Genomic DNA, 13,029 nt, shown 5'->3' on the forward strand with positions numbered 1-13,029 from the left:
CCCTGGGAGGGCTGCGGGCATCACGCTTGCCACTCTGGCCCCGGGGCCATGGGGCTGTGCTGCTGCCCCTCCCACCTCCCCTGACACCCTCCAGCACACAGTCGGAGCTGGCCAGACCCACCACCACCTGCCCGGCAGAATCAGTCTTGTCCCACCGCTCCCAGCTACTGAAAGCAGCAGCCTGTCAGGTCAAGCAGGCCAGACCAAAGGCCAGGCTGCTCAAGGTTACTACAGCAGTAACAAAATCCTTAAAGTCAGCCCTGCAAAGCCCATGACATGGGCCGCGTGCCAGCCCCAAGTGATCCCACCAATACCCAGCCCCCAGGAGAATCAAACAGGCAGCTCAGCTCAACTGCACTGGCAGAGCACACATTTATTCACGGGTTTCTCCAACTTTGCCTCTCTGGGGGGACTGGTGTTGCAGATGGGTGCAGGCGGGGAGTCTTCTCTCCAGCTGCTGCCAAGACCTCCCCCAGACCTGTCTTGCTTCGCTCTAGCCTTGGACATCTGGCAAGTGGCTTGGATGAGCAGCTTGGCTTCTGGCATGAGCCAGATAAGCTCACACTCTGGTTCTCAACCCTTGGAAGGCATCGCCTTGGCCTTGCCATCAAGGAGTTGCTTCTCCACTGCACACCAGGGCATCGAGCGTTGGCTTCTGCTAGCATCTCCTGAGCTCTGTGAAAAAGCCAGAAGCACTCAAGATCTGCCCTTCTTCATACTTTCAGGATTAGCCTCCAAGTCTTACACTGTCTTAGCAGACTTCTGAACATAGACTACTGAGTTACCAAAGTTTAGGCCTTCTCAGGATTCGATCTTCAAAGCAATCCATATTACCTACTTATATGACCCTTCCGGGAACCTAGCCATCTGTACAAGAAGTCAGGGCCGTCTCCGTCCACACAAACTAAACTCACACTTAAGAGGCACTGCTACAATGAAAAGCCAAATGGATTATTTTTGCCTCACAGTCTCATGGACTGTTCTCCAGCCCTTTCCAAGCGCATTTCTGTGTGTTGCTAGGTCGAGCACAACAGCTTCAGAAATGAACGCCCTCTTTTCCACCACCCAGACAGCAAGAGCAGGGGATTACAGAGCTGACAAAAAGCGGAGTCGTTCAAACAAGACAAACTTCAAAAATACTCTGTAGAGGCATGCATCTCGTCGTTTCTTCCAAGACAGTAAAGACAAATGAGAACAGTCCTCCAAATAGTCCTCCATCACAGCAAGGATCTCACTCTACTCTTCTCTTAAGCATGCTGCCTTATACTTGCATGTGTCCTGCTGACCAGATCTCAAGCAGGCATTTTGGACACAAAATCAGAGCTTAAAATAAGGTAATACTTCATTACTCACTAAAAACAAAACTCGACAAAAAATAAACTTACCTTGCCAGTTTCTTTGCTAGGTACTTTCTCATTTCCGTATTCACCCGAGAGAGTTTTTCATACCGTTTCATTTCTCCCTGAGCGAATGCTACTTGCAGAGCACTGTCTTGCTGCGCATTTTGTAGTCTTGCCACTTCCGATTCGAGGTCGCCAATTCGCCGCTCCAGCTGGTTTCTCACGGCTGCGTTATTGGCGTTTATTTCCTCTAATCTGCCTTGAGTGGCTGCCTGTGTCTGAAGCAGAACACGTAACTTCAAGGAACAGAAAGGAAGAAACAATGCTGCCCCACAACCCCATTTCACATCCCCGGTTTGAAAAACAGCCTTACTCAACCAGGGTATCCTGCCTGCTTCCTCACGACCAGCAACAATCAAGGCACAAACCTGAAACCACCCAACGCGTTTGACTTGGTTCTCTATTTGTTTGGTTTTGCCCTTCCCTCAGGAGGGGAGGAACCTTAGGGAGTTGTTCTCTGAACACTCTGGTCCGGAGAATGACACAGCACGTCTGGTGCGTCTGGCCCCGCAGACTCTCAGCAGTAACAGCCAGGAGGGGACAAACACATCCCTTTGTGATTCAACCACCTCCTGGAGGGATAAAGAGTCTGTTCCCCTCTCCATGCTTTGCCTTTCCCTTTGACTTCTCCCGCTACTCAATACAGAGGCCAAGGCGATCACAATGCCCACGAATGCCAACTCCTCACAATGCATCCTGAGGACAAAAAGGCAAAATGGCAATTCCCTCTGCAGACTGACAACCCAAAGCCTGCCTTGCGCAGGCTTATAGAACTGAAGGATCAGCAGGTGCTCCTGGAAGGCAATCGAAGAGTACATCTTTTCCCATACATCCATATAACACAACACTTCCGGGAGCATTTTCACACAGCCAGTTTCAGCTCTACAGCTGCCATACAACAGCCCAGCCCTCTTCTCCCTCTGTCCCCCCACAAAAAGGCAACAAAAGAGAACTAGACACCTAAAGCAAGATACCTAAAAGACAACAACAGCAATGGAATGCACTGTGGACTGCAGGCGCAAATGGTGAAGAAGTTTACCTGCAAAAAGTGACTGAGCTCTTCCACTTTTTGCCTTAACTCTTTTTGGGCTCTTTCTGCAGTCTCTCTTTGATACTGCTCTATTTTGCAGTGATCCACCATATTACGCTGCAAGCAGTGCTGGAGGCAGACCACTTCTCCTTGCAGCTCCTGATTTCTAGCTTCTCGCTGCAGAGAGTTTGTGGATTCCATCGCCAGCTGCTGGGACAGTTCAGCAACCTGTGCACAGGGGGAAAACAAGCACAGTTCATCAGAGAGCTCTAGAAAGCCTCCATTCGGTGGGGGGGAAAAAAAAGCCATCCAGCCTATCAGTCAGGATTATAGCTCAGGCCCATGGACTTGGTACTTCAACCAAGCACAAGCCAGCCTGCTGCCTTAAAGGAAGTACATCTTTCCCACGAGTTCTGACAGGCTTGCTTCAGCTCCCATCCTTCCTCAAGTCTTCGGCAAGACTTCACAAACCACACCACAGCTCATGTGAACGGCACAGACTCCAAACTAGCAGTGTTTCAGCCACGTGCTTGGGCTGAAAAGCACAAGGGCTCTTCTTCAGTCAGGCTCCTCAGCCCTGAAAGCGGCTCCCTGAAGAGTACATCTTTCCCATGAGTTCTGACAGGCTTGCTTCAGCTCCCATCCTTCCTCAAGTCTCCGGCAAGACTTCACAAACCATGCCACAGCTCACTGTAGTCCCACCCAAGAGCCTAAACCCAAGAGCTCTTGCTCACACTGTCTGTCTGAAGTGCGAGATCACCTCTTACTGCAACCCAGACCAGATGTTTGTGTGATATTGCTAGCTTTACACAGTTGACATACCTTGGCTTTCATCCTGCCCAAGTCCTCTTGCAAGTGCGCTCTTTCTGCCTTCAGGTCAATGCACACACCGGTAGAAACTCTCAGGGAAGTTTCCGACAGCCGCTGCTTCATGAGAGCCTCACTAAGTTCTCGATGCAGCTGCCGGACCGTTCTCTAACAATGGATTGTTACCCAGCCACAAAGGAAAAGATAAGAATGTGAAATCTGCATTTTTACTTCCATTCACCGGTTCACGTACTTAGGAGGGTTTTCAGAATGAGCTACAAAGGTTTGAAATCTTGTCCATCAGAAGACGGTCTCTCACAGCTGGGGACCTTCTTGAACCCCCAGAAACCCATATATAAAGTAGCCCCTGGACAACATTCAGACTCCTCGATTGCACTAACACTTCATGCTGAAGGCATTCCTTCCCTTTAGGAACAGGAAAGAAATCTACTCTTTTCTTTGATCAGTACTCAGCAACTCCTCCTCGGTCACTCTTCTCTCCTCAGGCCTCCTCCCTTCTTTCCCACTCATCTCCACGCACCTTCCCCCTCCCTCCCCTCCTCTCTCTCTGCCCATCCTCACTATTTTCTGAAACATTCTCTCGCCTCCTTCTTGCAGCACTGCACTTCCTTCCTGCATCTCCATTCCTCAACTTTTCCCTACAGGGTGGTTCTCGTTTTAAATCACTCCTTTTATCTGGGGTCGGTGTCATGGACAGACAAAACAAAGCCACTCTACAGGGCACTAGAGGGATTAAGTAATAGAGATGAAAAAGCCAGCACAGAAGAATCACCTGATCCTGGTAAGAGCATCTCATGATGCTGTGTGTTCTCTGCTCAGATCCAAGCAGGGATATCCTGCTTGCCAAAACCTTCCCAGGAAAATCCCAGGAAACACAGGACAAACCAGAAGAATGTATTCCCATGCACATAATTATACCCAGTGAATTTCAGAAGGGAAAAATATCTTCCAGAACTGTCCTCTGTAAAGGCATTCCTTGTCAGTGTGCATCTTACCTCTCTCTCTACTCTCTCTGTCTCGTGCATCAAGACTTGGTCTCTCAACTGAATGCACTTGGCATTCAACTCCTTGTTTCTGGCCTGCAGCAGGTAAACTTCCTCTTCTGCCTCTTTGCTGCTTTTACTGAGCGTGTTATGCAGTGCCGCCTGGACAGCACTCACGAGCTTCTCTTGGGTGGTCTGATTGTGCAGATCTCCCAGCTGCCGACGCAGCAGGAGATTCTCGCTTTGCAGCTGGGCCAGCTGGGCCTGCAGAGACTCCTCTTCCACAACGTGTTTGCGGACTTGATCTTTTTCACGCTCTAGAGCACGACCACGTTCCACGGCCTGACACTGGGCTTGACGTAGTGCCCTCCTTGTCACTTCCAAGAATGACGTTTTTCTCCTCAGAGATTGCTTCAGTTGCTGAACTTCTTTCTCTAGGCCGGTAGCTCGACTTTCAGCTTCACTCAGCTGCTGAGACAAGCTCTTGCTGGTTTCCCGCAAATCAGAGAGCTCCTGATTGAGCTTGTCTTGCAAACTAAGACACTGGGCACATGCCGTCTGAAACCTCTGCTCAGCCTCATCTTCTGCTGTCTGACGACTTTCAAGGGCCTCAACTTGAGTGGAGATCTGCTGGGAAGCACAGGAGCCCACCTGTGCCTCCAGTCTCTCTTTGCTCTCATTTGTCTGTTCAACGTAAGGAAGGAAATGGGACCAAACTTAAGCAAATCCTTGGAAAACAGGAGAGAATGGCAAGCATTCCCTAGAACCATACAAAGACTGTAGCCAGCTGCACTTCAGATTCGAATACAGTTCTCACCTGCACAACTCCTCTTTCACCATTACCAGTTGCACAGTGGTATTTTACATTGGTACAGACCACCAGTTCCAAATTCCATTTAAATAGATGGGTTTACATACCTGCCTCCCAGAGCTTTCCCTGTCGTCCTGGAGGGCTTCTTCTCCATTTGACCAAGACTTAGGAAGAATGGCTGACTCGGAGTACCCATCTGTATTAAAACCACATCTTGTGGTGAGCAGTGTGAGCTAATACAACTTCCTGATGCCTAGACGGCTTCCAGAATCATCACGCAGAAGAGAAAAATCTGAATGCTAACACAGACCCACCCCCCAAACTCATCCAATTTGAAAGAGAGCCTCTCAGCAAGCACATTTAACATGCAGCTGCTTTCTTCCTCAGCCATTTCCTCTAGTGCATATTCCTTACTCACGTACCAAGCAAATCACTGCAAGGTGTGCAAAGCAAGCCAGCAAGCACTCACAGCCTACACAACACCTGCCTGGTTGGCTGAAAAAGGCAATGTTCGGAGAAGCCCACAGACACTAAAATAAGCATGATCCAAATTCCTCCAAATGCCCATTTGCTCTAAAGGCTTAGAAACCTTCTAACAAGCCAGTTAGAAACAAGGCCAAGGAAGCAGGGGCCAGTGGAGGAGACCACGAAAAGAACACGGGCCTCCTTTCTGGTCTCTCCAAAGCTCTTCCAAGTTCCTCCTCCCCCAAGGACTTCAAAGCCTCTTCCTGCTGCCTCTCAGAGGGAACCAGAGGCAGGGGCTATGCTTTGCACATGCCATCCAGCAACTACAGAATTTCCTTCAAGAAGCTTCCCAAGAAGCTATCAAGTTCCCTCTCAACACACCCATGCCATCTCTGAGGAGAGTCCGCACCAGGGGACAAAAGGATCCAGAGGGAAGAGGAAAACCTCCAAGAAAGACACTCCAAAGACACAGCATAACCTTCCCCAAGTCCCTGCCCCACACCACCTACTGCCTGCTCTAGTCATTGACACCGACTGTACTTCTATGTTCAGCAGTCTTCCTCCCCCCACATCCCCAAAAATACAGGCAAAGGCACAACCGCGCTCCAGAGCCATCCTGGAGGCAGCTGCTCCCCTGGCGCTGCCTCGCTGCAGCAAGGCGGCTCGGACACCGACCTGCGGCCTTGGGGACCGGGTTTGCACCAGCAGAGGGAGAGCGCAGCCGGCCGCTGTCCCGCAGTGCTGTGTCACCCCCCGCCCCCCCCGGGGGCCCTCGCAGCCCCCAGATGCACGTCCCGGCCCCCACACACGTGCCCAGGGCCCTCGTCCCCCAGGGCCGCCCCACAAAGCTGCAGCAGGACACCTCGCCGCCAGCAAAGGCGGCAGCGCTTCCCCCCGGCCCCGCCGGCGGCCGAGGCTCCCACCTCCTGCCTCCGCAGCAGCCGCCCTCGGCAGAAATCCCGCGGCTCCTGCCTGCTGTGCGGTGCCGGGCCCCGACTCTCCTGCGGCGCTGCCAGGAGCAGGTTCCCCCGCCGGGAGAACTGCTCTGCCAGCGCGCAGCTGGCCCAGGCCCTCCGCCCGCAGCTCGGCGCCGCCGCTGCTCCTGGGGGCGCTGGACGCCGGCAGCTCCTTCCTCCTCCGCAGGAGCCGGCGGATCTTCTCCATCCTGCGGCGGGGCGGGACACTGCACCACCTCGCCTCGGGGAGAGCTGAGGACGGGCGGGAAAAGCGCCGGCAGTGCCAGCAGCACTACTAGCAACAGAAGCACCAGCAACAGCACCACTAGCAGCAGCAGCACCAGCAGCACCAGCACCACCGGAACCAGTAGCACCAGTAGCACCAGCAGCACCACCAGCACGAGCACCAGCCACCGCCAGAGGCCGCGCTCGCACCACGCAGCTGCCCCCGGCCCCACAACGGCGCTCGGGACGTCACAAAGGGCTGGGGGCGGGGAGGGCCGGGCAGGGGCGGGGCCTCGAGCCCAGGCCGCAGGGGCGCCGGGTGCTGGGCTCGGCTCTGCGGCGCCTGAGGACGGCTCGGGAATTGCTTTCTCCGCCAGCTCCTGTTGCTCCGTGTTGCTGGGCCACCCGCCCCCCTGCCACTGTCCCCTAGTTGGAGAGTCTCGACTCATTTAAAAGTCACCCCTGGCTGCAGGAAATACTGATCTCTTCTCCATTGCCTACAAGCCAGGGAAGGCTGCCCACGCAAGACCATCACTGGTGCTAAGAAAGCGTAAAAACAAAGCCTTCCAGTTGCACAAACCAGCTCTGCCTGCACACCCCAAGTAAAGGGTTTAGAGATAGTGCGAGGAGGCTCTGAAAGCAGCAGGTCTGCAATGCACTGGTGACCTCATTCCCACCTTTTCCTCTACACTACCAACATAATGTCAAAAAAGCTGCAGAAATCTCCTCTCTCCTGGCAGGTTTTGCTCGGTTACCTTCATCCAAACTGCCTTCACAAAGGCTTCTGCTCTGGTCCTGTTTTCAAAGCAGCTCCCCTTTTATCGCTCCCTTCTCAGAGGCAAAAGATTCAGGCTCAGCACTGCTCATCCACTCCTTGGGTAAAAATGCCTTTTATTTGTCCCGACAGCTAGAACTACTTGAGCAGCCTCAGCCCAGCCTGTCACCTGCCCTTGTCTGCTCATTCCAGCGCTAAAGTCATCAAAGCAGCCTGGGCAGTGACCAGGCAGCCAGTGCTGGCAATACCTGCCGGCAGCCAGCACCTTCCCCTGCTTTGCCCGACTTGTAAGTGCCGAGGAATGTACTGCAAAGTGGAGCGTTTCATCAGTTTTCTCAGTCTGGTGTTCAGGCGTCTGGCCACACTAGTACAACAAATGTAAAACTGATGTAAGGCCTGAGCCAATCAACAAGGGAGTACATTTTTCATGCCAGGTCCTTTTCACCCCGGCGCTGTAGTCAGGAGGACGAGGAGCATAAATGCAGAAAATAGGTTTCTCTAAGCACCTTGGGACATTGTGCCCTTTGCAGGCAGGTTCCACTGCTGAAATTAATACAAAATCTTATGAGGAGACAAAACAAGGACCAAAACCAAGCTAGAATCTTATAGAACCCCCACTCCCCATGGCAGGGTGAACCCCGGGGTGCCGTGTGGGCCCTGGCTCATCCCCAGCTTGGCGTGGGCAGAGGATGGCTGCTGGGTTTGGGGCATGTGGGTTGGGGGTTCCTGAGCCCATGGACTTGACTCTGGGGTGGCCGGGCCCACAGGAGCACTGAGGAGCAGCACCACAGGGGCTAGGCCCCATCAACTCGGTGCCTGCTCTTGCCTCCTGGGTTGGGCCGGGGCTGGGACTGGAGCTGGGGCTTGGCCTCAGGCTCCCTGCTGGGTGCCACCACCCCTCAGCCACTGTTTTATCATAGCATGTGGCTTTTGTGAGTGGAAGGATCGTAGCTTTGCAAGCCCTGGGCCAGTGAGAGACCAGTGGCAGATGAATCCATCGTCTTTAAATAGGAAAGATGCCCCAAAGGTGGAAAGGGGCCCGAGAGATCGGTGGTGGCCTGAATGCCCGCATTCCCTTCCTGCAGCTGGAGATGCCTGGACTCATGACAGGGAGACTGAAACCATTTCAGAGAAGGTTCTTCCGTGGTAGCTAACATCAGGATACCAATATAATGAATGCTGTTAGAGCTGTCGTTAAAGGAAGCTTTTGCTGTGTTGTAAGAGTGTTGCTCAGAAAGGCCCTGGGTAGCTGGGTGGGAGCTGATGCCTGTAAGCTGCCTTTGTGTATTTCAGAGCAGGGTGTGAGTTGAAAGAAAGGTGTCCAGAAAGGTGTGTGCTAGCAGGCAGCCCTTTCACGGTGCTGAAAAGAGCAAGTGCTGGAGAAAGGCTGAGGCTGGGAGCTGGAGAAAAAGTAGATGAGAAAAAGCTCAGAGAGATGGAGTTTGTAAGCAAGAGGAGAGTCCCTTGGGAGAAGGTGTGAAGTATGCTGGCCTCTCCCTCCTTTGCCTTTTCCCCATCAGGAGCCGCTTTCTAAAAGGTGCAGCTGAGCTGGCAACAGCAAATGCCAAGCTGCATTCTCTTGCTGAAGCTGTTCAGGACATGCTGCAGTTGTGCCCTGAAATCTGCAAAATGGGGCTGCTGCTTTGAGTGAGGCAGGAGGAAAAGTGAGAAATAGCAGGGCTGGGAGCTTGTCAGAGCAGACAAGGCACAAGAGTGTATGTGCGCTTGCCCCTACGTTCCCTGCCTCTGGCCCCAAGGTTGCTAACGGCTTCCCCCAGCTTGTCTTTCTTCAGGAAGCGGCAGGTGCTCCTTAAGTGTGGATGTGCGAGCAGTTCTAGTTTTTGGTCTGCCAGAGAGCTGCTCTTGTTGTTGCGACTTGTGATGTGTGAGGCGTTTGTGTTGAGTTGCGCTCTTGAATGGCAGATCTGTGAGTACTGCGATGGCCAGTGTGCCAGGGAGAGGGGGAGGCTTTGCGTAGCACATCTGAAGGGCCAGGAGTGATGTCTGAAGAAGACTAAAGTGTCCTGGTGCTCCTGCTGGGCTCGAGAGAGGCTGTTGGAAATGCCCGTGTTAGAGCTGGATCGTTTACTTTGCAAAACCTTGTAATTCATTCGAATGAGTTTGGTTTTTTGTGAGGAAGGCCAGCCACTACCTCTGGTTTCTTCCGCCTGGACCTGCTTGTGCCTGTGGAGCAGGAGGGGAGAGGTTCTAACACGGGAGATGCCTTCCCATAGAAGATGGGAGGATGCCCTTCTCCAAGGCCCTTCTCGTGGCTTCATTTCAGCTACAGCCCTCTGGTGGGGTCAGTGGAGGGCTTCTAGTTGGAGGTCCGTTAAAATGTCAGCTCTGCAACCTCCTACTGCACAGGTGCTTATGGGAATGGTGGTGGTGGTGCTGGATGATGCCTGTGTCTGCTTGGTTTAGACCGGGCGGGATGGTGTTGAGCTAGTTGACTTCAAGCATGGCATGACTTTCTCCTGCTCCTCAGGTATTGCTAGAGCTTGGGATTGTGTTGTTTCCTCGTCCTCTCTCTGACCCCAGGGAGGGCCGAGCAGCTCGATTGTGGGCGAGGAGCGAATTTCCTGGGGATGGCCTGACCTGTCACTATTGGCTAGAGACAGGGTGTAGCTGCCCGGGTTGGTCTCCTCGTGAAGCTAGTGGAGAATAACTCTGCCAAATGCAGGTTTCTCAGTGAAATCTGTGGTCACTCTTGTGTCTTGGGAATCCTTGGGAAGTCTTTAGGTGGCATCACATGGAGGAGGGCCTACTTTCCCTTCCCCCAGTGTGTGAGAGAGGAAGTTAGGTACCACTTTGCTCCCATCCAGCTTCTTCTGCTCCTTCCCTTTCTTGCGGGTGAGACTGAAAAAGACAGCCTCCGAGCTAAAAATGTGACACTTTCTTGCATGGGTTTGTTTTTTCCCCCTGAGAAGCATCCCTGGAAAGGTGACTCACCTCCAGATCTTGACAAGCCCTCTGACTGGAGGCTCTTGTGCCCATCCCGGCATTGGGGTTACATGCACTCAGGCTCCTAAGCTATATTGCCAACGTGTGCTGTGTTCTGCTTTGTCAAAGAGGAGAGCTGACAGTAGCTCTCTGCTCTCCCTCTTTCCAGCTGCTGGGTGGAGACTGCCAGGGGCCGTGTTGCTCTCTGCTGAAAGCACTGTCGCCTTCTTGTTTCCAGGTTTGTGCATAAAGATGCAGCTTCAGGAAGGGCCTTTGCTGAGCAGGCCGAAAGAAAAGGTACTGTAACACCACACAGAGCAATCGCAGGGAGACACATGACTCTGTATGCCTTCCCCTCATAGGCCTGTGTGTCTCCCATGCCAGAGAGACCTTCTCCAGTGGCCAGGCTGTCCCAGCTGGCCCCCATTTCAGAATGCAGATCTGAGAAAAGAATGACCCCAGAAGACACCAGGGAGCAACAGGGTCCTTCAGGAAGGGAAGGCCGAAGAAGATGAGGAGTGTGAGAGGGCTGAGGACCTCATAGGAAAGCAGACTGGAAGGCTAGAGGAGTCCATGCTCTGTCCACAGAGGCCCATGCATGAGCAGGGCAGCATGTCCTTCCTGTGCAAACCGTCCAAGTGGTGCAGGTGTGAAGAGCTTTGTCATTGTGTCATTCGAGATGAAGGCCTTGCTGTCAAGGGCATAATTTCCTGCAGTCATCTTCCTTTAATGAAGACCAGTGATGTGGAGGGGACAGGCAAAAAGACCAAGGCACGAGCCGGAGTGCATCAAATAGGCAGCCCAGATAGCTCAGTTGGTAGAGCGTGAGACTCTTAATCTCAGGGTTGTGGGTTCGAGCCCCACGTTGGGCGCTTGAGGTTTTCTCCAGGCTCAAGAGCGGTGCATCCCTATGAGTAAGAAGTGCAGCAAAAGGGGCAGGAGGCCTGAGTGGGTGAGCAAGGAGCTCTTGGCCAAATTCAGATAGAAGAAGAAAATACACAGAATGTGCAAGAGGGGACAGGCTCCTTGGGAGAATTATAGCAATATAGTCAGAGTACATAGAGATGCTGCGAGGAAGGCTAAGGCCCAGTTGGAGTTGAGTCTTGCAAGGGATGTCAAGGAAGGGCTTCTTCAAATATATCAGCAGCAAGTGGAGGACTAGGGAAAATGTGGGCCTCCTACTCCATCAGGCATGGGCCCGGGTGACAAGGGATACAGAGAAGGCAGAATTAGTGAATGCCTTCTTTGCTTCAATCTTCACTGCTAAGGGCAGCCCTCAGGAATCCTGTAGCCTGGACGTGAGGGAGAAAGTCCAGAGAAGGGAAGACTTTCCTTTGGTTGAGGTGCAAAGGCTCAAAGACCTTCTGGGCATGCTGGACATCCACAGATCCATGGGCCCAGATGGGATGCACCCACAGGTACTGAGGGAGCTGGCAGATGTTGTTGCCAAGCCACCAAGCTGCTCTCCATCATCTTGGAAAGGTCCTGGAGAAGTAGAGAGGTGCCTGAGGACTGGAAGAAAGCCAATGTCATTCCAGTCTTCAAGAAGGGCAAGAAGGAGGACCCAGGCAACTATAGGCCAGTCAGCCTCACCTCCATCCTTAGAAAGGGGGATGGAACAGCTCATTCTGGATGTCACCTCCAGACTGATGGAGGAAACTATGATGATCAGGAGTAGCCGCTTGGATTCACCAAGGGGAAATCCTGCTTAACCAACCTGATAGCCTTCTATGATGGACTGACTGGCTGGGTAGCTGAGGGCAGAGCAGTGGACATTGTGTCCCTTGACTTCAGCAAGGCTTTTGACACTGTCTCCCATAACATCCTCCTAGAGAAGCTCAGCAAGTGTGGGTTAGATGAGTGGAGAGTGTGGTGGATTGAGAACTCATTGAAAAGCAGAGCTCAGAGGGTCGTCATCAGTGGCGTGGAGTCTAGTGGGAGGCTAGTGGCGTCCCCCAGGGCTCAGTACTGGCTCCCATCCTGTTCAACTTCTTCATCAATGACCTGGATGAGGGGACAGAGTGCCTCCTCAGCAAGTTTGCTGATGACAGCAAGCTGGGAGGAGTGGCTGACACACCTGATGGATGTGCTGCCATTCATAGAGACCTGGACAGGCTGGAGAGCTGGGCAGAGAGGAACCTCATGGGGTTCAACTAGGGCAAGTGCGGAATCCTGTACCTAGGGAGAAATACTCTAGGCACCAGCACAAGCAGGGGGCTGACCTTCTGGAGAGCAGCTCTGCAGAGAAAACCTGGGGGTGCTGGTGGATGACAGGTAGACCATGAGCCAGCAATGTGCCCTTGTGGCCAAGAAGGCCAATGGTCTCCTGGGGTGCATTAGGAAGAGTGTTGCCAGCAGGTCAAGGGAGGTGATCCTGCCCCTCTACTCAGCCCTGGGGAGGCCTCATCTGGAGGACTGTGTCCAGTTGTGGGCTCCCCAGTACAGGAGAGACATGGAGCTACTGGAGAGAGTCCAGTGTAGGGCTACAAAGATGATCAGAGGGCTGGAGCATCTGTCCTACGAGGAACGGCTGTGAGAGCTGGTCCTCTTCAGCCTGGGGAAGAGAAGACTGAGGGGAGATCTTATCAATGTGTATAAGTACGTGAAGGGAGG

At 53.1% G+C, this 13,029-nt stretch overlaps 1 non-coding gene across 1 annotated transcript; it reads left to right on the top strand.

The window, feature by feature from the left end:
* Positions 1–11,215: 11,215 nt before the first annotated feature.
* TRNAK-CUU (transfer RNA lysine (anticodon CUU)) lies at positions 11,216–11,288 on the top strand. The gene has a single exon. It is a non-coding gene; the product is annotated as a tRNA-Lys (tRNA).
* The last annotated feature ends 1,741 nt before the right edge of the window (positions 11,289–13,029 follow it).

The sequence above is a fragment of the Rhea pennata genome, unplaced genomic scaffold, assembly GCF_028389875.1.
Source record: "Rhea pennata isolate bPtePen1 unplaced genomic scaffold, bPtePen1.pri scaffold_31, whole genome shotgun sequence".
In the NCBI taxonomy this organism is placed as follows: domain Eukaryota; kingdom Metazoa; phylum Chordata; class Aves; order Rheiformes; family Rheidae; genus Rhea; species Rhea pennata.